This window comes from Hypanus sabinus, chromosome 18 (assembly GCF_030144855.1).
Source record: "Hypanus sabinus isolate sHypSab1 chromosome 18, sHypSab1.hap1, whole genome shotgun sequence".
Classification (NCBI taxonomy): domain Eukaryota; kingdom Metazoa; phylum Chordata; class Chondrichthyes; order Myliobatiformes; family Dasyatidae; genus Hypanus; species Hypanus sabinus.
Genome location: NC_082723.1, coordinates 6648499 through 6672992, shown reverse-complemented (window position 1 = coordinate 6672992; position 24494 = coordinate 6648499). Strand labels below are relative to the sequence as shown.

The 24494-nt window shown below is 42.2% G+C and overlaps 1 protein-coding gene across 3 annotated transcripts in view; it reads left to right on the top strand.

Annotated features, from left to right (window-relative positions):
* Positions 1–24494, top strand: part of LOC132407299 (zinc finger protein 271-like) — a 109076-nt gene that overhangs the window by 64864 nt on the left and 19718 nt on the right. For 2 of the 3 annotated variants that reach the window (XR_009516440.1, XR_009516438.1), the window contains exon 6: positions 5967–7848. The exons of the other annotated variant lie outside the window; for it this stretch is intronic. The gene's annotated coding sequence lies outside the window, so the exon portion shown is untranslated. Of the gene's footprint in view, positions 1–5966; positions 7849–24494 lie in introns of those variants that run through there. 3 annotated transcript variants of the gene reach the window in all.

Here is a 24494-nt window from a genome sequence, read left to right as displayed (position 1 = left end):
TAAAAGAATCGATATGACAAGTTTTAGAAAACACTATGCACACCCGGACACATTGAATGGTTAAGTAAAAGCCTATAGCTTTCCTTTGGGCTTGGAGGCAGTTTGATGCTGCAGAGCCAAGGAGATTACCCAGACTCAAGAGACTAGAGCGGCAACCGAATCGAGGAGACGGGATACAGGTCCCTGAGTGTATTGAAGAGACAGATCCCTGTGTATGGATGATAGTTGCGCGCCAGGTGAATTGGACAGACCAGGTCCAGGCCACGCAGCGTATCGAAATGACAGAGCTTGAGGCTTGTTCAATGATCTGAGCACCGGGCCGAATTTGAAAAGTTATGTATAGGATGACATAAGACAGTGGCGTTCAGGCCCTAGAGCGTATTAACGCCACTGAATCTGATGTTTGAATGATATTTTAAGCAACCAGTAAGAATGGAAAAGTTCAAGAGTGTCGGGATCTGAGACAAGGGTTGGGCAGTTCAGCTCACAGCTCCCCGAAGTTTTCTCTGCTCTGCACGGAACTGGGGATAAGTGGACCGACTCTCTTTGATGGATTTTTGTTCTGAACGCTGCTTGTTTGCATGATTTGTTTCCTTCACACATTAGGTGTTTGTTGATATGCTTTTCAATGGCTCATTTTGGGTTTCTTTGTTCTATCGCTGCCTGTAAGGAGATGATCGTCAATGTTGTATCACTTACACATACTTTCATAATAAATGTATTTTGAACATTGCTTTACCTAGGAAGGAAGGTGAAAGAGGGATAACAGACACAAAGTACTACACAAATGTCAGATAAAACGTCAAGGGATATATTTTCATCAACAAAAATAGTATTCAACACTCCATGCAAATATGTACACATCCCTAAACTTGCGAAAACACAAACCAGAAAAAATATAATACAGAAATATTATACCTTAAAGAATAGAAGATCACGACCCTCCATGGAAGACATCCCCACGATCTGATCTGAATAGTTGACGACAAGGAAACATTGAATTTCTAGCTCAGAGTTAAAGACCTCTTCCCAGAAACAGGTAGGTTCCTTGTGGCAATACAGGGACAGGATATTAACACAAAGAAATATCTGAAATACAAAAAGAAAATATGTTGAATTCTAGATGATGAATGCAGACAATGCCAAGAGATACAATGCAACACCTTACAGGATCCTGCAGTTTAACTCAATCTGATTACTTGGAGTGGCAAACATTATGACATAATTATTGCTTCAATATATACATTCTTAGTAGTCCACATACCTTATTATAAATACAAACTTGATCCAGCTTTAAGAGTCAAATTACATTACGGCGGATCCATTATTACAGATCGTCGTGGCTACCCATCGAGGTAGAAGATGATGGTCTTCATTCTGAAGAAGTAGCCCACAGAGCGAAGACCCCTGTGCGTGAATTTGTTTAACGTGTACTTGATGTTGCACTCCAACAAGCACACAATATTTCACAAATCAACCGACTAATTCCAATGGCATGGAAACCATGACGATTGGTGCTGATGGATTTGTTGCAGCCTTCATCTGACTTCACAGCCGTTGTGGTTGAAGTAACTTTGACTGCCTGTTCCACCGTTGAGATCTTGGTTGGGTTGTCTTTTTCAGGGACATCATTCTCGGCCTTACCGTCATGGGTGACCCTACCAGCACCATAGTTCCAGACGGCATCGCTCTCGGGATCACAGGGCCACACAAGGTTCTCCACCACGACAAGGCGACAACCCACGGAGAATTATTACTGAAAGGACAATCCAGAACAATGGGACAGGATAAAAAAGCAAGAACAACTCACTAAATAGATAAAACCTTTCAAAACACATGTAACGTGCATCAAGTAGAATTCAAAACGGAGCAGAAGGATAGAACACACAACAGATGGATTAATCTGAAGCATCTAAGTATTTGAGGTTTCAGCAAGCACAGAAGAAGGGAAAACGTTCATCAGAATTTACTTCAAAGCTTAAGAAAATCTGCCAAGCAGCTCGACAGTAAAAGGTAGAAGTATAACAATAGCATCAGACACTCATTATTACATGTTCTTTTAGCATAATATCTTGGTTTGAAACAAATCTGGTAATGTTAAGAAGAAAAATAAGAAAATAAATGACAATTAAAAAAGCATGTACGTATGAACCCACTTAGGTTAACACCATCCAGGAGAAAAGGATTAAAATGAGTAAGAGACAAATAGATTGCTCAACAGTGAGATGGCTTTTCATTATATATTTTTATCAGCAAAAACGGGATTGAGCACTTCACGCAAACATATGCAATTGATAACAAGTACACCACACACATTACATAGAGAAATCAGTTCGTGGAAAGTGGTAGAAATAAGCTGAATTAAAAGAGAAAATTGAAAGACTGCAGGACGTGAAAAGGGTAAAGATTGTTCCAATACCGGTGCACAATAGTGTAAAACAATTAGGCCTACATATGTAAATCCGCAGAAAACAATAGTACTGGACAGCACTAGAACAGTCTGGAAATTCACAGAAAATTAGAAATGTCTGTGTTTGGCGATGCCCAGACAAAGGCGTTAATCAACTTGAGCTGAGAAAGTACAATACTATCTTTTTGCTAAAGCACATTTCGTACAGTTGGTGTAGTTCAAGCATCATTATCGTTAAAAAGAAAACTAAGAAAATAAAAGAGAAAATTATGTTAGTTATATACTGTAGAAAGTTCAACAGAAAATTGTTTTGATCTGATGTTTAATCGTAACAAATGTCAGCATACAGTTTAGGAGTGTCGTTTTAGACAAAAGGCTAGCCTGTTAATTATCTTTTGGCCTTGCACTTCATTGTCTGCCTGTACTGCATTTTCTTGCCAACTGCAGTACCCCAAAGACGACACGTTTTCCCGGCAAATGCATAGTTAAACTGGTTATAGAAGCACTTGGTATTGTGCTGTCGACGGTGCTCTTTTGAAACTTGGTAGACAAGCAATTTGTTTGTGGCGGGATTATGGTGCAATATATGGAATTACTGCAGTACTGCGCAAAGGTCTGGGGCATGCTAACTATATAAATGTATCTGACTTTTCCACGGTCCTATACATTAACCAATAAATGCTGTCACTGGTCATGCTGTCATCAGTAGCTCGTTGAATTTGCTCACTGAGCGAGTTATTCTGTGCAGCGGAATCTCATCAATTTTCACACGACTCTTAAGTGATTCGAAACATCTGACCTAAAGCTTGAAGAAATTGGTGGACTGTCCAGGACACGATCTGATTTCGCTGCACCAAATGTTGTGATCACAGATAGAAGTTTAAATCTGCAGATGGTACTTCCTTGGAATAATTCATGGTACTTTATCCCATTCAGAAACACAGGCCCGTATTAATGCATTTTCCTCCATTATTATTCCCATTCCTGACGAAATATTAGTTACCCACACGGATGTTCCTCTTCCATCATCAAATCAACGCACGGCAGTGAGAATACCACGGCGTTTTCATAATCTTTCAGTTTGCAGATATGTATCGATTTTGAACACGAATTGAGACCACAATATAATACAAACTCAGATGAGAATAAAATAATCAGCTTAGGACGTTTTTGAGTTGCTTTCGGAGACTGGAATCAGTTTTAGAAGACGACTAACGTAAATCGCCAAGCATATAGACGGTAAAGGAAATTGTGATCCCTTTTTCTTTTTTTGAAGAATATTTAAACTGAATTCAAAGATTAATCCCAAACCTCGAGAGATAGCCCCAAAACTTATGTGGTTGATATAAGGATCAATAATTTTGAAATGACCGGAGAATGAGACAGGCGGGGGTGTTCAGAATCCTATGTCTCCTTTGAGAGAAGACCGACTCTTTTTGCTTTCATTATTACAGCATTCTGATTTGTGTCATAGAATAAAGGAATATTCTTTATTCACTTTGATGGAAGCAATAAAGGAAAATGGAAGCTTTCTTAGGGACGAATCAAGTGATAGTTATATTGTGAAGATGAAGCTGCAGTGGGACAAATGCTAATGGTGAACCATGATGACAGAACCAGGGGTTCCCTTGACATCGCGAGAATGAACAGTTGTTTCCGGGAGGAGAGAAAAGGCGGAATGTTCCGTTTGATGATACGGTATTCATGTACGAAGTTTCAGCGCGCCCTTGGACTGTGGCTGGTGCGCAGTGACCCTGTCTTGTGGAAGACACAGTCCGAATAATTGTTTACTGGATTGCTGTGTATTTGGAGATCAGATTGCAGTGGCCATGGGAAGTAGATATCAGAGCGATTGCCTTTGGAAATATTGCACTTCTGGAGATAAGATAAATTTCAATGGAGACACAACGCGGTGAAACACCTTCATTCAGTAGCAAGTATTCCTGTAGGGAGGATGGGGAGACTGAAAGGAAACAACGTTTAGCCGCAGCTAATGAAGGCAAGTGTAAATCAGCATTCTGTTCGAGAAGAACAGAATATTAGAGCAAGGATGCAATGCTGATGCTTCTGAGACATCGGTCAGACCGCATTTGGTATGTTATGAGCGGTTTCCGGAAACTTATTTAAGAGAATTTCTGACGTCTCTGCCAAATGTGATATAAGATGTCCCTTCCATCTGTAAGGCTACCGCTCACCTTAGGACATGGTGTAGCAACTATTTTCCCCACAGCCAGGTGCACAAGAAGCCCTGGGACCAGTTGGAGGATGGTTGTACGTGCATATCACAAGTCCTGGTTATGCGACAACTGATGCCAGGAAGAAAATCTCCAAAGAATAATGATAATAATCCGACTTGTGAAGACACTGTCTGTATAGGAAATTACCGGGAAATGTCAAGCTGATGGAAAGACATTGATCATGCATGTCATTTTACATGGCACATAAAGGACGAACGAATCGAAGTAAAGACGTGTTGATTTTGGAGAGCATCCAGAGCAGGTTTGCGATAAAGATTCCTGGAATTAGAGTTGTAACGTATGAGGAGCATTTGATGGCTCTGGGCCTGTACTTGCTGCAGTTCAATAGAATATGGTGGGGAGGGAGGGTGCGGTGTGGAAGAATCTCATTGAGATCTATTGAATGCGGTAATTCCTACAGTGAATTGCTGTGGAGAGGATGGTTCCATTTAGATGAAAGCTGAGGAGCTATTTCATCAACCCTGCCATAGTGAATCCATGCAATCCATATTCATAGCCAAGGACGGCTGTGAAGGCTAAACCATTGATTGTATTTCAATAAGTGGTGATGGATTCTGATTAATCGCGGCCGGATGGACGCTGGTCAAATGTTAAGGCGTGAAAGCATGATAATGGGGTGGAGATGAATAAAAAAATCAGCCATGATAGAAAGTTGGACCAGACTTCATGGGTTAAATAGCCCAATTCTGCTCCTATGTCTTATGGTCTTATTGCAATCAGAGCTGAAAATAATGTTGGGAATTGGGTAGAGTTATACTATCGTTACTTCATTACTTTCTGATGCACAGGATCTACAGCATCACACAACTGCCATTTTCTGATGCCTCATGACTAACATTTTTAATATACATTTAAAATAACCCATATTCGGCTTAGTAACGTTCTCGCATTTTGAAATTCATTTTGCTGAATGCTGAGAAAATATGTGGCCGCTTCTGTTTTAACGAGGACAGCAAGAGAAAATTAATGCAGGATACATGTAAGATTAATTACAGTGCAGAAGAGCTGCAGTTAAATTGTTGGAGTTCAACGGTTGAATGCTTACCGGGCACACCTTTGTTTTTGGAATATGAAAATAAGCTATGTCATTTTAAATGTTGTGAAAAAGACAATTACAGGCGTTGGTAGAGAAACATGAATATTTCCAAGGGACCAGATAAAAACGAGCAATACGGATCGGGAGGGATGAGGCACAGGCTTATTGTGAAAGGGACATACTTCAGTTCAATAAACAGAATAGTCTGCGCTTTTATAGATATTTTAGTGACACCTCCGATGTTATCTTATCTTTTTTCCAGAACCATCTTTTACTGGAGATGGCAATACTACTGTTGACCACTATGACAAAGTAACACCTAATACAACAAACCAATTGCATTGCATTGCAGTTTGATGCCTAATCAATCTTGAAATGATGATAAACGTCTTCTAGCAAAATATAATCTATTCGATGATGCTGAACACATACAAGATGTAAAGTGAAGGTCAATGTATGCAACTGCATACCACAGATTAGTAGAAATAAACAGCAATAAAGGTGACTTTCTGTAAAAGGACGGATGCAGGAGTGAAGATAATATAAGTTGTTAACTGAAACTTTGCTCATTTCTAGATTTGTTTCGAAGGAGACAAAATTTTGATTTTCTTACCCTTTCCATGTAAATCTACTCAATGGTTGAAATATCATTCTCGACATTTCTTTGAACACACTCTGTCGTGAAATACACCTAAAGGCGAACCATCCGACAAGATGCAAAGAGGGAGTGTTTAACCAAAGGCAAAACAGTAAAACCGTGCATTTATTCAGAATCGCTTGTAATAAAATATAAATCCAGCGGTCAGTCGAATCGGAGAGAAATGTCTCAGGGTTTTGTTACTGACAGACCCCTCAGCACATGGACCAGGACGGCAGTATTTTTGCCGCTCCTGGTCCATCAGATAAATGTTTTTCCTCTTCGGAATCATCACTTAGCAGATCCTCATAAATCATGCAGTAATGGACAGAGTGAAAGCAGGTATTTACTAGAGAACGATCGGTAACTGTTTTAGTTATGGATATGCAACGACCAAGTGGTCGAAGTAGGTTGATGGATACAATTTAGAACAGGCATGGGCAAACTACGGCCGGGGGGCCATATGCGGCCCGTTAATCTTTTTTAATCCGGTCCGCAGAACTTGATGAAATTATATTAATAAACCTTGTTAACGTTTTTCCCCCGCAGTTCTGGCGTTTTCCCAATAGATGACGCACTCTATATACATTTGTGGCGACCCATTTGCTGGCACATCCGAACCGGCTCACAATTAGCCAGCGTTCCGGCTAAAGGAGATAGCCTGCGGGGATTTGCGAGCACAGAGCTTTGGAGCCTCTGCGCCACGGGTGGCAGGTTGAGGGAGGCTTAAATGTGAGGCTGGGGATTTCGAATAAAGTTTTTTTCTTCGACTGGAGTTGCCAACTCCGTGTCGTAATTTTAGCGCTGCATGTAGCACACCGCTACACATTGATCTTTGTTGAGGTGCAGCGTATTACTCCGCATTTGCACTTTACTATTTGTTCGGCTCGACCTATTTGTGTGAACAGGCGTTCAGCGTCATGAACATCAACAAAGCCAGCCACAGATCCACGTTAACTGACCAACACCTCAGATCCATCCTGAGAATCGCCACAACAAAACTAAATTCAGACTTTGATGCGCTGGCTAAAAAGGGAGACCAACAACACTGTTCCCACTGAAATTAAAAATAAGTTTCTTCGTTGTGTTATGTACAAAATGCATTTGAAAATTTTTTTTCAATAAGCCTTACAGTTACATGTCATTTCTGTTAAGTGATGGACATGAGTAGTGCGCAGGTGCACTACGTTCTAAAAAATAAAAAATGCGCTCCAGATCAAATAACGCGCTCCGCATACTGGCGCGCTGTCACTGTTCTGTCCTTGTGCTGGTCGTTGTTGAGTTTTGGCACAGGGGACAATTGAATAAGAAGGAGCAGGACAAGTAGACCTGCATCTCCTACCGTTTTTGAAATAAAGACAGGCAGTAGGAGAGTGATGATGATAATATCTTGAATGATAACAGAATTTTCAGTGCTTTAAAATAATGTTACTATTAAAAAAGCTGTATTTTATTCATTTAATTTTCAGTGTTTTAAAAGACATTTCAATAAATAGCTAAGTACCATGGGAATTCAAAGACAGATATTTTGTTGTAATGCATTTGTTCATTTTCAATTGAAATTAAAGCACATGTTTTCTACATATCCCATGATATTTTAATTTCTCTTATCAGGTGCATTACCAAAACACTCCGTCCATCTGCTCCTGGTCCGGCCCCGTGTCAAATTTTGGAACCCTTTGTGGCCCACAAGTCAAAAAGTTTGCCCACCCCTGATTTAGAATATGCTTGAGCAGGGTAAAAATTGTTGAGAAAAAATCACGGGCGGTCCCGATGAAGTGTCCTCATCCTGTTAATCTGCTTAATTTTGCTAAACCTGCCGAATTGTTTCTAAACAACTTATGAATTTATACAATTTTCATGTACGAAATTATTTAGCAGCACATCCCCACTCAATCCTTTTGGCGGCGATGCAGGAAGGGTTAACTGTATCTGATATTTGATAAAATAGATATAACGTGATTTCCCCAGAAGGTTTCAGCGTCACAATAGAGTTTCTCCGTCCTATTAATAACGTCCAACTCACTGAATTCTCCCAATATGAGCGTGAGACTCCACCCCAGCACTGACAGTGATTGGCGGGTCCACAAAGCGGGATAGAGAAGTCAGATTTTGGGGAAAGAAGATTTGCTGTTTCTGGATTGGATCAGAGTCGGCAGATAACACCGCGGTACGTAACGGGAATTCACCAGAAAGTCTTCTGGGCTGCTCATTTTCTCTTTGCTAATTATGAGTGGATTACCTTAGAACACCAAATCGTGTACGCAATAACAGTCATTCTGGTGATTTTCTACACCGTCTTCGCTATGGTTGCTTTTCCCGGTGAGTCTCCCTCTAAAGATTAATCATCCATCATTACTTTCATTCTAATGTGTAACGCGAATTTGAAACTATTGCTGCTGTCACACGCACCAGATATGAAATCTTCAGCGCTTTAAATTCTACAATGCTGAATTGTTGATGTTGCTCACTGTGTCTCGTGGAACTTTGCTGGTGAAATGGCCATTGATCTGATCGGCACACTGTTTAATCTTTGCTCAAAATGAATTATGTCAAAGGTCTATTTTAGCTCTGTAAACGTTGTTTCCTTTCAGTCTCCCCATCCTCCCTACCGGAATATCTGCTGCTGAATCAAAGTGTTTCACCGCTTTGAGTCTCCATTGAAATTTATCTGATCTCCAGAAGTGCAATATTCACGCAGGGTAATTGAAACCCGTATTGACATAAGACTTCCCTTCAAAAAAGGAAAATTTTGCTCTGTAAGAGAAAAAATTCAACTGCAATCTACAATGTGAAACAATACATGTAACATATTACAGACTAATACAACATCTCGCAGGGACGTATACAAATAGTAAATTCCACCCCACTGAGATATAAAAAACTACATTGAAGGCTTAGCATCTAGAAAGACAATCGGCAATTCTATTAACCTTACTCATGTGAGCTATCATGAAATCATACCCCTGCAAAAGAACACTTAAAATTAATAACCTATTTTTGGTTATCAGCCTACTCAATAACACAAGCGCATTATGATCTGCATAAACCACGTGGTTTCTGAGCTTTGCAATCATAAACATCGGAATGCCACAAAGCTATAATAAGTGATAATAATTATTTCTCTGTGGTGGAATAACTTCTCTAGCGCTCATTGAATTCCTTTGAAAAGTAAGCCACAGGATGGTCAGTATCATCACAATCACCCCTTTGTAACAACACTGCTCCTGCAGCTTCATCACCAGCATCCACGACCATGGAAAAATGACTGTACAAAGTTCGGTGACCTGAGCACAGGTTGGTGACATAAGATGGCTTTCAATTTATCAATAATTCCTGACAAGGCTCTGTCCAAACAAATTTTTCACCCTTCTTCAGGAGGTTAGTCAATGGGAGCGCAACATCAGCAAGGTCCTTACAGGACTTGCGATAATATCAGAACATTCACAAGAATCTTCCAAGTTTCGTTTTACCGGTTGGAATAGGAACATCAGAAATTGGCTGGACTTTTACCTGAACAATAGCCAATCTGCCTTGACCTACAACATAACCAAGATAGGTCACAGTGGCATGGCAAAATTGACTCTTATCTAAATTTACTGTCAGGTTGGCCTTGGATGGCCTTTCAAACCGCTTTTCCACTACAGAGATATGGGTTTCCCAAGTATCATTCCCCGTGACCAAATCAGCAATATAGACATCTATGTGTTCTAAACCTTGAATTACAGAATTAATCATCCTCTGAAATGTTCGGAGAAAATTTTTCATTCCAAATGGCAGAACATTGTATTTATACAACACAAAAAAAAGTGTTACAAATGCAGAGATTTCTCTAGCCTATCCGTTAATGGAACACACCAATACGTTGTAGACAAATCAGTTTTTGTAAGAAATTTAGCTTTTCCAACTTTATTTATACAACCGTCCACTCTGGGGATTGGTTAAGAACCTGTTTTTGTTGCAGCATTAATCTTCCGTAGTCAGGGCAAAACCTGATACTACCATCTGGTTTAGGTATCATGACATAAGATGGCTCCAATCTGAAGTAGCATGCTTAATAATAGCATTTTCTACTCAATTTCTCAATTTCAACATACTCAATTTCTTGTCCAGCAATTTTTCATTCCTCAATATTCATGCGATATTAATGCTATTTTATGGGTTTAGTATCACTGACATCTACATCTACTTCTCATCAAAGTTTTCCAAAATAGTTGAATTTGTCAATCCAAAAAAAAAAATAGGTATGGAAAAGCAGCAGATGTTAATTCAGCAACGGCTCCTTGCCCCTGCTTCGATGTCTGACACTCGTAAGTTCTTGCTCACAGTTCCAAGTCTCTCATTCCTTCTCCCTCTGTTTAACTCTGAAAGTTCCCTCGCAGCTAGTCATCCAGGCGGCATAAAGTGACACACAGTAATTGAAACCCGTAGGGATCTAACAAATATTATGCCCCCAACCATAATCTTCTTTCAGTCACGAATCTGTGATGCCCGCATTAATATTCCTGCCAAACTCTCAATGCACTGCAAAATAATCTGTTTCTGATAACACTACGCGAATTCAACTATGACACCTCCTGCTTTGTTTTATTATTCTGTATTCAGTGCGTTTGTTGTCTAATAAATCATTGGCATACGTGTCTTAAAATGAATCCATGAAGTGGAACGGGGATTGAGATCATTTGTTTTTCCCAAGTATTTGAAAATGGCGGGGATTTATGATTTTTTTTCAAAGTTGCTGCATCTTTTGGATTGTCCGGCAAGCTGAGCAGTCGACCATTAATACAGAGACATCACACACACACACACACACATCTCTCTCTTCATGGTCGACTTCTCAGCTCAGCCGGAAAATCCAAAACATGCAGCAACTTTGAGAAAATCCGAAATCCCCACCACCCTGGTCAGCGTGCGTGCGTTTGTGTCTGTGTGTTATTGTGTCCCCACGTATGAGCTGGAATGACAGTTACTAGGAACACTAGAGCATCAGTAATTGAAAACTCTCTGACATCAGTTTTCATTTCTAGAAGCAGAGTGGGATTCTATTGTCATATGTAGTGAGATATTGCAAAAGCCGGTCAGTGAAGCAGATTAAGTGAAGTAGTTGGGGTAGATTGATAGATGAAGAATTTATTTCTATCGCACGAGTCCAACCGAGAGTCCAATAGCGAAAGGGATTTCGTGCACGATTTGAACAGTTTCAAGCCTGATGAAAGGTGGCGGTGTTCCTGGTGGCAATGAGTGTGAAGAGAGAATTACCAAGGCCAGAGGGACAGCTGTTTCTTTTTTCATGAATAATGGGAAGAGCACGCAGAGTCAGGGTAAAAGGAGTGCTGCGATAGTGTAACTGCTATCGCGACACGAGGATAATTGATCATTTAAAAATGGCTGGTGATGAGGCTATGGTTAAGATGGTGGCTTGTTGGGCGCACGGCCTGATGAGCCGGGTAGCCCTATGGCATGCACGAACTTCAGATTGTTAAAAGAAAAAAAAAATAAACTCTTCTGTAAATGGAAGGGAGGCTGTTTTTCGTGACATATATTTACAGCTCTCTGTAATTTCTTGCTGTTTTGGGTAGAGCAATAGTAGTCCAAATTGTTGTGTATGCGCACAAATCACATTTAGCAGTGTTTTCGTAAGAAAACAATCATTGGTCCCCAGAATTTTCCTTGGCTTCTGAAGTAGCCGTACCTGCTACAGTGCGTTCACATAACGGAAGAGGACAGGGCAATTAGTTCAAAGTTGCAAAGTATACAGCAACGAAACAAGAACTCCCATAGAATAAATGATACAAAACAGGTAAATCCCGAAGCCACCCCTTCCCCTGCCTTCGAACCGGCAGCAGCAGATGCATCTCCACCAGCTCCAATCGACTCCCGCGCTAGCAGGTTCACCTGTTCCGACGGCCTCTGCACCAGGTACATCTCCCCACCATGTAATCAGCAGCAAAACCACAAAACGCCCAGAATCCAGATTCAGAGCGCACAGACGAGAACTTCGGTATATCAGACCCTCACCCTCTCTCTCCCAGCGAGGATAAGAGAGGTTGTTCCAGCAACAACGAACATTGAGACCATAAACTCACTGCTCAGGGGCTACAATGGTCCATGCGCTTCGCTAAGCCCCAATCTTGAGAACCTGTAGGTACTCACTCCCACAATTGTGAGTGCACGGGGGCGGGGCGGTAATTAAGAGGCAGATAACACAGCTTTATCAGCATTAATGATAATTATTTCCAAGTATTAGGGATCATTAAGGGACACCAGCATTAACGATTATTAACTCCGAGATATTACTGCCGATATTAAATAGTAGATTTGGGTACAGTTTATGCATGCAAAATGGTTAAATAATATAGGGAGAGGAGGGCGGTGCAGCACCATCAGTCTGTGCACACCGCGTGTCCAACCGCCCGATCTGTGAAGAAGGAGTGTCCTTATCTCTGATACCGACAGCAGATCATTTAGTAATGAAGCTTTACTGAATGGCCGTCAAACCCTGGGCGGATTTATTGTAAAGGTGTTATTTTATTCGTTTCTGCACGCAGCAAGAGCAGTCTGCTCTGTGATATTGGAGATTTTGCGCCATGGAGCTGTGTGGTGCCACGTTTCTTGCAAATGGCATCAAATATAATAGGACGGGATCATCTTCGGAAAATCAGCTGCTTTCTCGCCGCAATTGGTGCGAAATCTGGTGAACAAGATATATATATATTTCAATATTATTATTTTGACAAACAGAAATCTTCACTATCATTAACGCTGACATTAGAGCGGTATCTGATATTTCAGGCACCTTTCTGATCATCATTGAACATTGAAAAAGAACACCATCCCTTACCGCTCTGACTTTCATTGAGCCCCGTCTCACCGGTGCACCTCTTTACTTATTATCTTTCAGATCCGATGAAATAATAGACCCACCACACAAAAGGTACCTCGCGTTGAACGTGCACCTTCTGTCAATTAAGGAAAGAAATGTAATGTCATTTCTCAGTGTAAATACTCTTTCCTTTACCCGGAGGCACGGAAGCACTCATGTGGCTCCCTCCAGCAAAACTAAGACGTTGACGCGATGTACTCGGGATGTTGTTTTACAGTCTCAGCTCGAAGATATACTCCTACACTTGACCAACAAGTAATTGCTCAGGATTTATCTGTATTTGACAATGCCTTATTCTTAGTGTCATGACTAGTGCTTCATTCGACTCCAGAGTTTTAATGAATGTAATTTACTGAAGTTGCTGGCCTGAGTCCCGCAAGTGCGTGAACAACTCAGCGGCGAAGCGGATGAGCAGCCGAAGGGAGCGTCATGGGTTGAAGGCCAGGGACAAGCCAAGATCAGCGCAGTGATGGGCGAGTCAATTGGAAGGAATATGATGGAGTGTGGGGGTCTGCGATCCTCATGCGCACAGGCCTTATGCGCGCCCTGACCAACCCGCACCTGCAGGGACGTTCGGCAAATGCCTTGACGTTGAGTGGTGACAGTGAAGCCAAGATCAGCGCAGTGCTGGGCGAGTCAATCTGAAGGAATAAATTGGAGGGTGGGGGTCTGCGATGCTCATGAGCACAGGCCTTATGCGCGCCCTGACCAACCCGCACCTGCAGGGACGTTCGGCAAATGCCTTGACGTTGAGTGGTGACAGTGAAGCCAAGATCAGCGCAGTGCTGGGCGAGTCAATCGGAAGGAATAAGATGGAGGGTGGGGGTCTGCGATCCTCATGAGCACAGGCCTTATGCGCGCCCTGACCAACCCGCACCTGCAGGGACGTTCGGCAAATGCCTTGACGTTGAGAGGTGTCAGACAAGCTCGGTGGTGAGCTAAGCTGCACACATTGAGCCCACACAGCCAAGTTGCTGCTGTCTTTGAATTTGCCAAACCTTACAAAGAATAGTCATCGCCGTCTACGGTTCGACGAGAGCAGAGCGGCAGGCGTGCCGAAATCATTTGGAGGTCTTTCATATGGCCGGCTTCTCTGAGTGTTTGGGTCGCATGCACTGTCTGGATAATTGGCTAATTGTATCTATAATGGACTTCATGGTAGAAAGCAGAATGCGACAGTGGCATTTTGATTCTACGGATTATAGGTCCATGACTAAGGATATGTTTCTGTCATTGGGCTGGTTTTATTGTTTGCTGTCTTCTACATCACGGTCAAAAGACCATATATCTGCTATCGTTCTATGGCCATATCTAACTTATTTGCCCTGTCAGCCTTTGCTGCGGACAGTGGCTGCTCACTTGGAAGGCGTTATGTTGACGGGGACACATGTAAACCGCTGGTGTTACCTGTACCTATCGAATCGGTAAATGGGTATAAACACAAATAAACTGTCGATGGAGAAAAAGGATTTATTTCAATTTGACACTCTCTCCTCACACCCCATTGAATTCACATTCCTGCTGATCCCGTTGCCCTTACCGTCCGCTTACACTCCACGTACGGTGCATAATCTTCAAACGCTTCACATAGAATGCATCTCTTCAAATGCTTTTAAATTATGTTATTGGAGATGACTGCACCTTTCCTGATTGTCCATTCCTTACGGGTATCATTTTTATTGTATTTTATACACATCTGGGAAAACGACTGAGTGCATTCATCCTGTCGATACTCCTCATTATCTTAGACATCCATATGTTGACCCTTCATTCAAATAATAATGAATGGTCAATATTGAATCAATAATGACAATATTGACAATAATGAATTCACCCAAACAATAATATTCTTGCTGTCCAACTTCTCTCACATTGGAATTACTTTTCTCCTAGTAACATATTAATATATCACCCCCGCTCCATATTCAGTGTAATACTTTGTGTTCTATAGCTGGCCGGCTATAACTGAACGCACCAGTCCATGTGCAGCCTCTATTGATGTTGCACTGCCGCTTTTAGGAAACTATAGACTTTCACTTCCTCTCTTCTACTGCAATCGCCAGGGCCAAACCGTTCATAGAAAATTTTACATTCAGTTTCCCAGCTGCAGAATCTCCACCTCATTCGAATTAATCCCAATTTCACACACCTCGGCCCACTTACTCATCCAATCAAAGTTTCAGTGGAATTAGCTAACCCTCTTCACTGCCCACATTATCGCCTATATCGGTAACAGCTATACTGGTAACTTGTGCAACCACGTCTTGTATTAGTTCTTCCCTCCACTGATTTAGAAGACAGAAAACTATAAACCCAGTATAAACACTTAAGGCATATCATCAATCAGGATCTCTAGTCCGAAAAAAAACATTCCTTCACAATCACACTCTGCTTTGTTCTTTGAGGCGAATTATACATCCATTCAGGCAATTCTCCCTATATTTTATGCCAGTTAACTGTTCAGTACAGCGTGCCATATGAAAGGCCTCCACATGTACCGAACACGCCCACCGATCTGCCCTCGTCAGATCGTAAATCGCGACGACTATTCTGAGCAGCTCTGGTGAATTCCAACGCAGCAGCAGCTTGTCTGTGTGTTCTCCGGATGTGCAGTTTGTGCTCCCTACCGAGCCTCTCTCTCACCCTTCCTCATCACGGCCTCTGCCAGATTTCTCTCTGAGTATGGTTCAGTCAGGACACACATGCGACCTGTGCATCATAGAGTACCGCGAATCCATTCTTTTGCATCTTATAGGTTCACGCAACACCCCTCTGACCTTGGGTTGCCCCTGACTCTCCAGCCACGTCTCTCACTTCACCTGGTTATCAGTCTCATTGCTGAGTTGTTGACCGACTTGCCGGATCAGCAGACTTAATCCGCTAAAACCTTGGAGACGAATGAAACCCTCGAGCTAAGTCCAGAGGAAGACCACGACTTAGCCAACAGCTTCAGCAAACCGAAATCCAACAGCTCTGACAATGAGCAGCGCGATCCACGTACTTACGGGCCTTACCTCGCTCCAGGTCCGTCTGCGCGATCTCACCCCACATCAGACCAAGCCATGAATGACTGCTCAGTCAACGCGATACTGCACAGCTTTACCCGCCCATCCCAGTCCCCAGCCGGCGCCGGAGCGACGGTAAAACACTCAACATGGTCCACCCTTCACAGGAATGCATATACGGAGAGTGCACAAAGTATCTGCATCCGACAGGTGACGAGGGGAAGAATACGACCAAAACGCTGCTGGTCACTACCAATGCCTGGAGGTGACTTTTCGAATTTCCAACAGTCCAGTTGTTTTTCAAGCCTTCATGAAAGAGACCCCCTTCGCCTGAGACAGTTTCTCGTTTTGTTATAGTTATAATCTACAGAACAACGGTCCGTCAGCATGAACAACTCAGCACGTGAACAAGATTTTGCGCTGCCTTGCCGACTCCCACCCTAGAAATTTACACACCTCCTCTGCAACGGTATATGAACTTTTGTGATCTTCATGGTTGCCGATCCCCGGCATCCTTTGCGAAGGTGTTTACGGTTGAAGACCCGTCGGTCAAGGCCCTGGTGCTCCACCGCCCGGAGGAGGGCACGGAGGGCCAGTCAGACTGCCAACTGCACCTGCTGCCACCATTCGAAACATCTTCGGCGCCCACCAAACTACACAGGACTCGGGAACTTGTCTGACTGTCTACAGATGAATTGTATACATAGATGAGAATTTCAAAATATGGTTGTCTTAGGAATGTATTTCAGTGAATAACGAGATTACGACGGGACGTCATCAGTTTCATCATTTGAGGCTGCTGAAGCGACAGCATTATCAGTAGGGTTAACGATGGTCAGTGGGATTAGTTATGCTGCTGTCCGTCCGGCCAGCGGTGATTTATCATTTCAGCTCAGTGATGGCTCAAGGGAAGTAATGAAAACATCAGCGTAGTTAGTGACAAGTTAGTAAAGCGCCGACCATTCTGCAAATAGAACGGAAGTGCTTCTATGAACTATGAACGAAGCGTATAATCGTTCTGACGTTTCAGTATTACAGTCAGTTCGTCTGCTGTCGTCCAATCCAATCTCCAGTAGCACAAACCGATGACCGTGAGTGTGCCTAATGTAGTTTGCGGACAAACCTTCGGCTGTGTTTCACATGCAGAGATCTCTTTATACTCTCCCTTACAAAGTTTTGTCTCATTCGAGCAATATTTACAAATTAGTTCAAAATCTCTTTTGGAAACAAAATCTGTATATTTTATTTTGCACAAACATATAACTGAACGTGCTTCTGCAAGTGCCGAAATATAACGCCTTAACTGCACCTCATCTTGACTGTAATTAATCTGATTAGTGATGTCCAATAATTCTCCCTTGTTGTGATCACACTGTCCGATTAAAAATAAAATACATACACATTTTTTGCAGCATTCAGCACTTTTTCGTTCAATAGTTATGTATGTTGAACGTTGGTTTACGTGTACACATGGCATTTTAACAATCATAATCACTCCTTTTTTCCTGGTATGAGACATCAGCGAATATCATATCGGTTCTGTAAAGGTGATGAAAGCTCACCATTTTCATGTTCCCCGGTGGTTTCCATTATCTGAAACTACTATGTTCGAAATTGAGGTTCTTTATCTGGCAAACCACGGGAGAATATTTGGATTTATTTTCGTGTGAATGGCTAAACAGAAGTGTGTAAGAGGACAAGCAAATATCGTTGAACTTCATTTAGATATACGAAAATAATAATGTGCCCGTGCCTCGAAATATAAACACGACCCAATGTAGTGATAAAATGAGTTAATATCTCTCCTTCACCATCGGCTCACCCCGATCAGAGTGCAAAACCAACAACAACAGACGAGGTTCCATGCGCTTCTGTTCCGCAGATGTTTCGGTCTCTCTTTGATATATTGCCCGATAATCTGTGAATTTCCCTGCTGCATGCTTTTCTCCAAACGCAGACCACATCACTTTTGCCCTTGTTCAATTCCACCTGCCAATTCTCAAACCGTTTCCCAGACAGTTAAGATCATGCTCACGCTTGCCTAACCTGTACTGCACGCCCCCAATTTTGGGACCGTCCGCATTTTTTCGGATCCACTTGTTAACATTAACAACCAAATCATTGTTTAAGATGATAAATAACACCTGGACTGACCCCAATCCCAGCGGCACACTAGTCAAAGTCAACAAATCAACCATCCTCTCTCTGCTAAAACGCTGTTGGATTCAAATCAGCAGCTTTAGATTTTCAGCACACAATTTCAGTCCGGAATTAATGCTTTGCATTTTACAGTATTTAATTCTGACTTCGTGGTAAAGAATAGACAAGTCTGGAACTTGATATATCCATATTTTAAATTCTACCTCTGTTCAATCCGAATATTGATGATGAAATGGTGGTCGAACTGTGGCGGCTCTGGTTAATGTCTTTAAAATTAAATAGACTGCACCGCAAGACACGGGTATCGGATAAAGTGGTCAAGTCTTTCACCAGGAGTAGTTCATTTCCTCATACCGACCGGCCCATGTGTGTGTGCTGGAAACGGACGTTTAGTAATCGGTCCACAAACCGCAGCTAATATCGGGTGGGCTCGTAACTTTTTATTATCAAGCGTCCCTGGAATATTGCTCTCGATCTCTTATATACTAAGAAGAACATTCGTACAGCGTGTTTTATTGTGATACAGGTATCAGCTGTTACGTTATCGTCTTTCAAATGTTTCCAAATGACCAGAACGATCGAAAGAAAAACATATCCTATTTCCCCCTTCAATAAAGTGTACTCCATTTCACCTGCCGAGCTAATGTCCCGCCTTCAATGTCAGATGTGAATGTGCTTCGTCGATGTTACAAAATAAATCAGTTGAAGTTGATTGTCCATGTTGATTGTTCAGGATGATTGTTCATGTTAGAATCGAAATTGATTAGAAAATGTCCCATTTCAGCAGCTGAAATAGTCCGCAGTCCGCATACATTGAATTTTTGCTTTTTAATTCGAAAAAAATATATATATACTGCTTATCATCGGAAGAATAGTAGACATTCAGAGATTTGCAGCCAACAATAATTCCATATTTATTTTTTACAGATTTCTTGTAGTTAGTTTACCGGCGATTGCGATCCTATCTCGGGGAAAATGCAGACTCTCCAAATGGATCACCCGTTACCTGGTTGGATTGGCAACAGCGGATCTGATGGTGGTTATCCTTTTTGCTTTAGTGCAAGACACCAACAGTATCTAAATGTATTCCAGATCCCTGTTCATTACTCCTGTATGCGCTCTGACATTTATCTTTGTTGTTGCAACAATAGACTGTTCAGTTTGGTTTACGGTCAGTTTTACCTTCGATCGTTTCATTGCAATATGTTGTCGTAAACTGCAGGAAAGATACTTCTCTGAGTGGTCAGATGGCATGCACTACCAGCTTAATTGGCTAACTGTATACATACTGGACTTCATGATAGAAAGCAAAGTGAGATAGTGGCATTTTGTTTCTTCGGGCTATAGGTCCATGACTAAAGATATGTTTCAATCATTTGTGCTGGTTTTGTTGTTTTCTGTCTTCTACATCAACGGTCAGAAGACAATATACATTCTATAGTTCTGCATTTTTCAGATGTTACCAGTATAGATGGTGGTGTGGACAGTAAGTCTGCACATGGACTAGTCTGTTCAGTTTTCTCCGGCCCGCTCTCTGCAGAATCCTTTCCGTGTCTGCGGCTAATGCAGACGGTGGCTGCTCACTTGAAAGGCGTTATGTTGACGGGACATATGTAAACCGCTGGAGTCACCTGTGCCTATAGAATCGATAAATGGATACAAACACAAATAGTCTGACGATGGAGAAACATGATTTATTGCAATTTGACGCTCTGTCCTCACATCCCATTAAATTCACATTACTGTTGATCCCGTTGCGCTTACAGTCCGCTGGCAGACAACGTCTGGTGCATGACCTTCAAAAGCTTCCCAAATAATACATCTCTTCAACTGCTCTTAAATGATGTTATTGTACATGACTACACCTTTTCTGAATGTCCATTCCCTACCAATGCCATTTTTATTGAATTTTATACAAATCTGGTAAAACGACAGTGCATGCACCCTGTCGATACTCCTCGTTATGTCAGGCACATCCATATGTTGACCCTTCGTTCTGCTCAGCTCTAATGAATCATTTTCTTGCTGTCCGACTTCTCTTACATTGGAATTATTTATCTCCTACTAACATTTTCATAAATCAGTCCTGCACTATATTCAGTGTAAAATCATTTGTTCTATAGCTGGCCGGCTATAACTGAACACACCAGTCCAAAAGTAGCCTTACTTGATGTTGCACTGCCGCTTTTAGGGAGCTAAAGACATTCAGTTCCTCTCTGCTACTGCATTCGCCAGGGCCAAACCGTTTATAGGTTATTGACTTTCCCAACTACAGCATATCAATCTCATCCGAATTGATTCCCATTTCACACACCTCTGCCCACTTAATCAGTCGATCGAATTTCTGTGGAATTAGATAACACTCTTCACTGTACACATTATCACCTAAATCAGTAACAACTCTACTGGTAAAGTATGGAATCACGTCTTGCATTTTTTCTACCCACCACTGATTTTGAAGACAGAAAACAATAAACCCAGTATAGATTCCTGAGGCATGTCACTAGTGAGGATATCGCGTCCGAAAAACAAACTTTCTTCCAATATTACCCTCTGCTTTGTACTTTGAAGCCAATTATATATCCATTCAGCCAATTCTCCCTATATTGCCAGCCAGCTAACTGTCCAGTACAACCTGCCGTACGAAGGTCTCCACATGTATCGAAAACGCCCACCGATCTGCCTTGTCGAACGGGAGACCACGACGGCTATTCCTGACTATATCTGGTGAATTCCAACGCAGCGGCAGCTTGCCTATGTGGACTCGGGGTGTGCAGCTTGTGCTCCCTATCGAGCTTTTTCTCTCACCCTTCAACATCATGACAATTGCCAGATTTTCCTGAGGGTGTGGTTTGGTCAGGGCACACATACGAACAGGGCAGGTGATCATCATAGGGCACCGCAAATCCACCCTTTTCCATCCTCTTACCTTGGGTTACCCCTGACTCTCCACCCACGTCTCTCACTTCACCTGGTTATCAGTCTCACTGCTGAGCTGCCGGATCAGCTGACTTCATCCGCTAGAACTTTGGAGACGAATGAAACCCTCGAGCTCAGTCCAGAGGAAGACCACAACTTAGCCGACAGCTTCAGTAAACGGAAATCCAGCCCCGTGTCTCCTCTCCGTCAACACGCATCGCGATCAACGTCCTTGCGGGCCTTACCCTGCCCCAGCTTCGTCTGCGCGATCTCACCCCTCATCAGACCAAGCCACGAATGACTGCTCAGTCAAAACGCTACTGCACAACTTCACCCGCCCATCCCAGTCCCCAGCCGGTGCCGGAGCGGAGCTAAAACACTCAACATGGTCCACACCTCACTGGAATGCATATAAGGAGAGTGTACAATGGATCTGCATCTGCCAGGTGACGAGGGGAAGAATACGACCATAACGCTGCTGGTCACTACGAATTCCTGGAGGTGACTTTTCGACTTTCCAACAGTCCAGCTGTTTTCCAGCCTTCATGACAGAGAGCCCCGTCGCCTCAGACAGTTTCTCGTTTGGTTATAATCTACAGAACAACGGCCGGTCAGCATGAACTACTCAGCACGTGAACAAGATTTTGCGCTGACTTGCCGACTCCCACCCTAGACATTGACACTGCTCCTCTGCAACGGTAAATGAACTTTTGTGATCTTCATGGTTGCCGATCCCCGGCATTCTCTGCGAAGCTGTTTACGGTAGAAGACCCGTCGGTCAAGGCGCTGGTGCTCCACCGCCGGAGGAGGGCACGGAGGGCCGTTCAGACTGCCAACCGCACCTGCTGCCACCATTCGAAACATCTTCGGCGCCCACCAAACTAAACAGGACTCGGGAACTTGTCTGAATGTCTACAGATGAATTGTGTACATAGATGACAATTTCAAAATATGGATATCTCAGGAATGTATTTCAGTGAATAACGAGATTACGACGGGACTTCATCAGGTTCATCATTTGAGGCTGCTGAAGCGACAGCATTATCAGTAGGGTTAACGACGGTCAGTGGGATTAGTTATGATGCTGTCAGGCTGGCCAGCCGTGATATTATCATTTCAGCTCAGTGATGGCTCAAGGGAAGTAATGAAAACATCAGTGTTGTCAGGGACAAGTCAGTAAAGCACGGACCATTCTGCATACAGAACGGAAGTGTTTCTATGAACTATAAACCAGGCGTGTAATCGTTCTGATGTTTCAGTATTACAATCAATTCGTCTGCTGATGTGCAATCCAATCTCCAGTAGCACTAACAGATGACTGTGAGTGTTCCTAATGGAGAGTTTGCGGACAATCATTCGGCTGTGTTTCACATCACTGCCCATATGCAGATATCTCTTTATTCTCTCTCTTGCAAAGTTTTGTCTCATTCGAGCAATATTTAAAAATTTGTTCAAAATCTCTTTTGGAAACAAAAGCTGTATATTTTATTTTGCACAAACATATAACTGAACGTGCTTCTGCAAGTGCCGAAATATAACGCTTTAACTGCACCTCATCTTGACTGTAATTAATCTGATTAGTGATGTCAAATAATTCTACCTTATTGCGATCACACTGTCCGATTGAAAATAAAATACATACACATTTTTTGCAGCATTCAGCACTTTTTTCTTCAATAGTTATGTATGCTGAACGTTGGTTTTCGTGTACACAGGGCATTTTAACAATCACAATCACTCTTTTTTTTTCCTGGTATGAGACATCAGAGAATATCATATCGGATGTGTAAAGGTGATGAAAACTCGCCATTTTAATGTTCCCCGGTGTTTTCCATTATTTGAAACTACTATGTTCGAAATTGAGGTTCTTTATCTGGAAAATCACGGAAGAATATTTGGATTTATTTTCGTATGAATGGCTAAACAAAAGAGTGTAAGAGAACATGCAAACAAATATCGTCGAATTTCATTTAGATATACGAAAATAATACTGTGCCCGTGCCTCGAAATATAAATACGACCCAATGTAGTGATACAATGATATCTCTCCTTCACCATCGGCTCACCCCGATCAGAGTGCAGAACCAACAACAGACGAGGTTCCATGCACTTCTGTTCCGCTGATTTTTCGGTTTCCCGTTGGTACATTGTCAGATAATCTGCGAACTTCTCCGCTGCATGCTTTTCTCCAAACGCAGACCACATCACCTTTGCCCTTGTTTAATTCCACCTACCATTTCTCAACCCGTTTCCCAGAGAGTCAAGATCATGCTCACGCTTGCCTAACCTGCACTGGACGCCCCCAATTTTGAGACCGACCGCATTTTTTCGGATCCACCTGTTAACATTAACAACCAAATCATTGTTTAAGATGATAAATAACACCGGGACTGACCCCAATCCCAGCGCACACTAGTCAAAGTCAACAAATCAACCGTCCTCTCTCTGTAATCCGGTGTTGGATCTAAATCAGCAGCTTTAGATTTTCAGCACAGAATTTCAGTCCGGATTTAATGCTTTGCATTTTACAGTATTTAATTCTGACTTCGTGGCAAAGAATAGACCAGTCTGGATCTTGATATATCCAGATTTTAAATTCTACGTCTGTTCACAGCTAGTATTGATGAGTAAATGGTGGTAGAACTGTGGCAGCTCTGGTTAATGTCTTTAAAATTAAATAAACTGCACCGCAAGACACGGGTATCGGATAAAGTGGTCGTCTTTCACCACGAGTAGTTCATTTCCTCATACCGAACGGCCCATGTGTGTGTGCAGGAAAAGGACTTTTAGTAATCGGTCCACAAACCGCAGCTAATATCGTGTGGGCTCGTAACATTTTTATTATCAAGGGTCCCTGGAATATTGCTCTCGATCTCTTATATGCTTAGAAGTACATTCGTACAGCGTGTTTTATTGTGATACAGGTATCAGCTCTTACTTTTTCATCTTTCAAATGTTTCCAAATGACCAGAACGATGGAAAGAAAAAAATATTCTCTTTCCCCCTTCATTAAAGTGTACTCCATTTCACCTGCCGAGCTAATGTCAGATGCGAATATGCTTCGTCGATGTTACAAAATAAATCAGTTGAAGTTGATTGTCCATGTTGATTGTTCAAGATGATTGTTTATGTTAGAATTGACACTGATTAGAAGATGTTCCATTTCAGCAGCAGAAGCGAAATGTC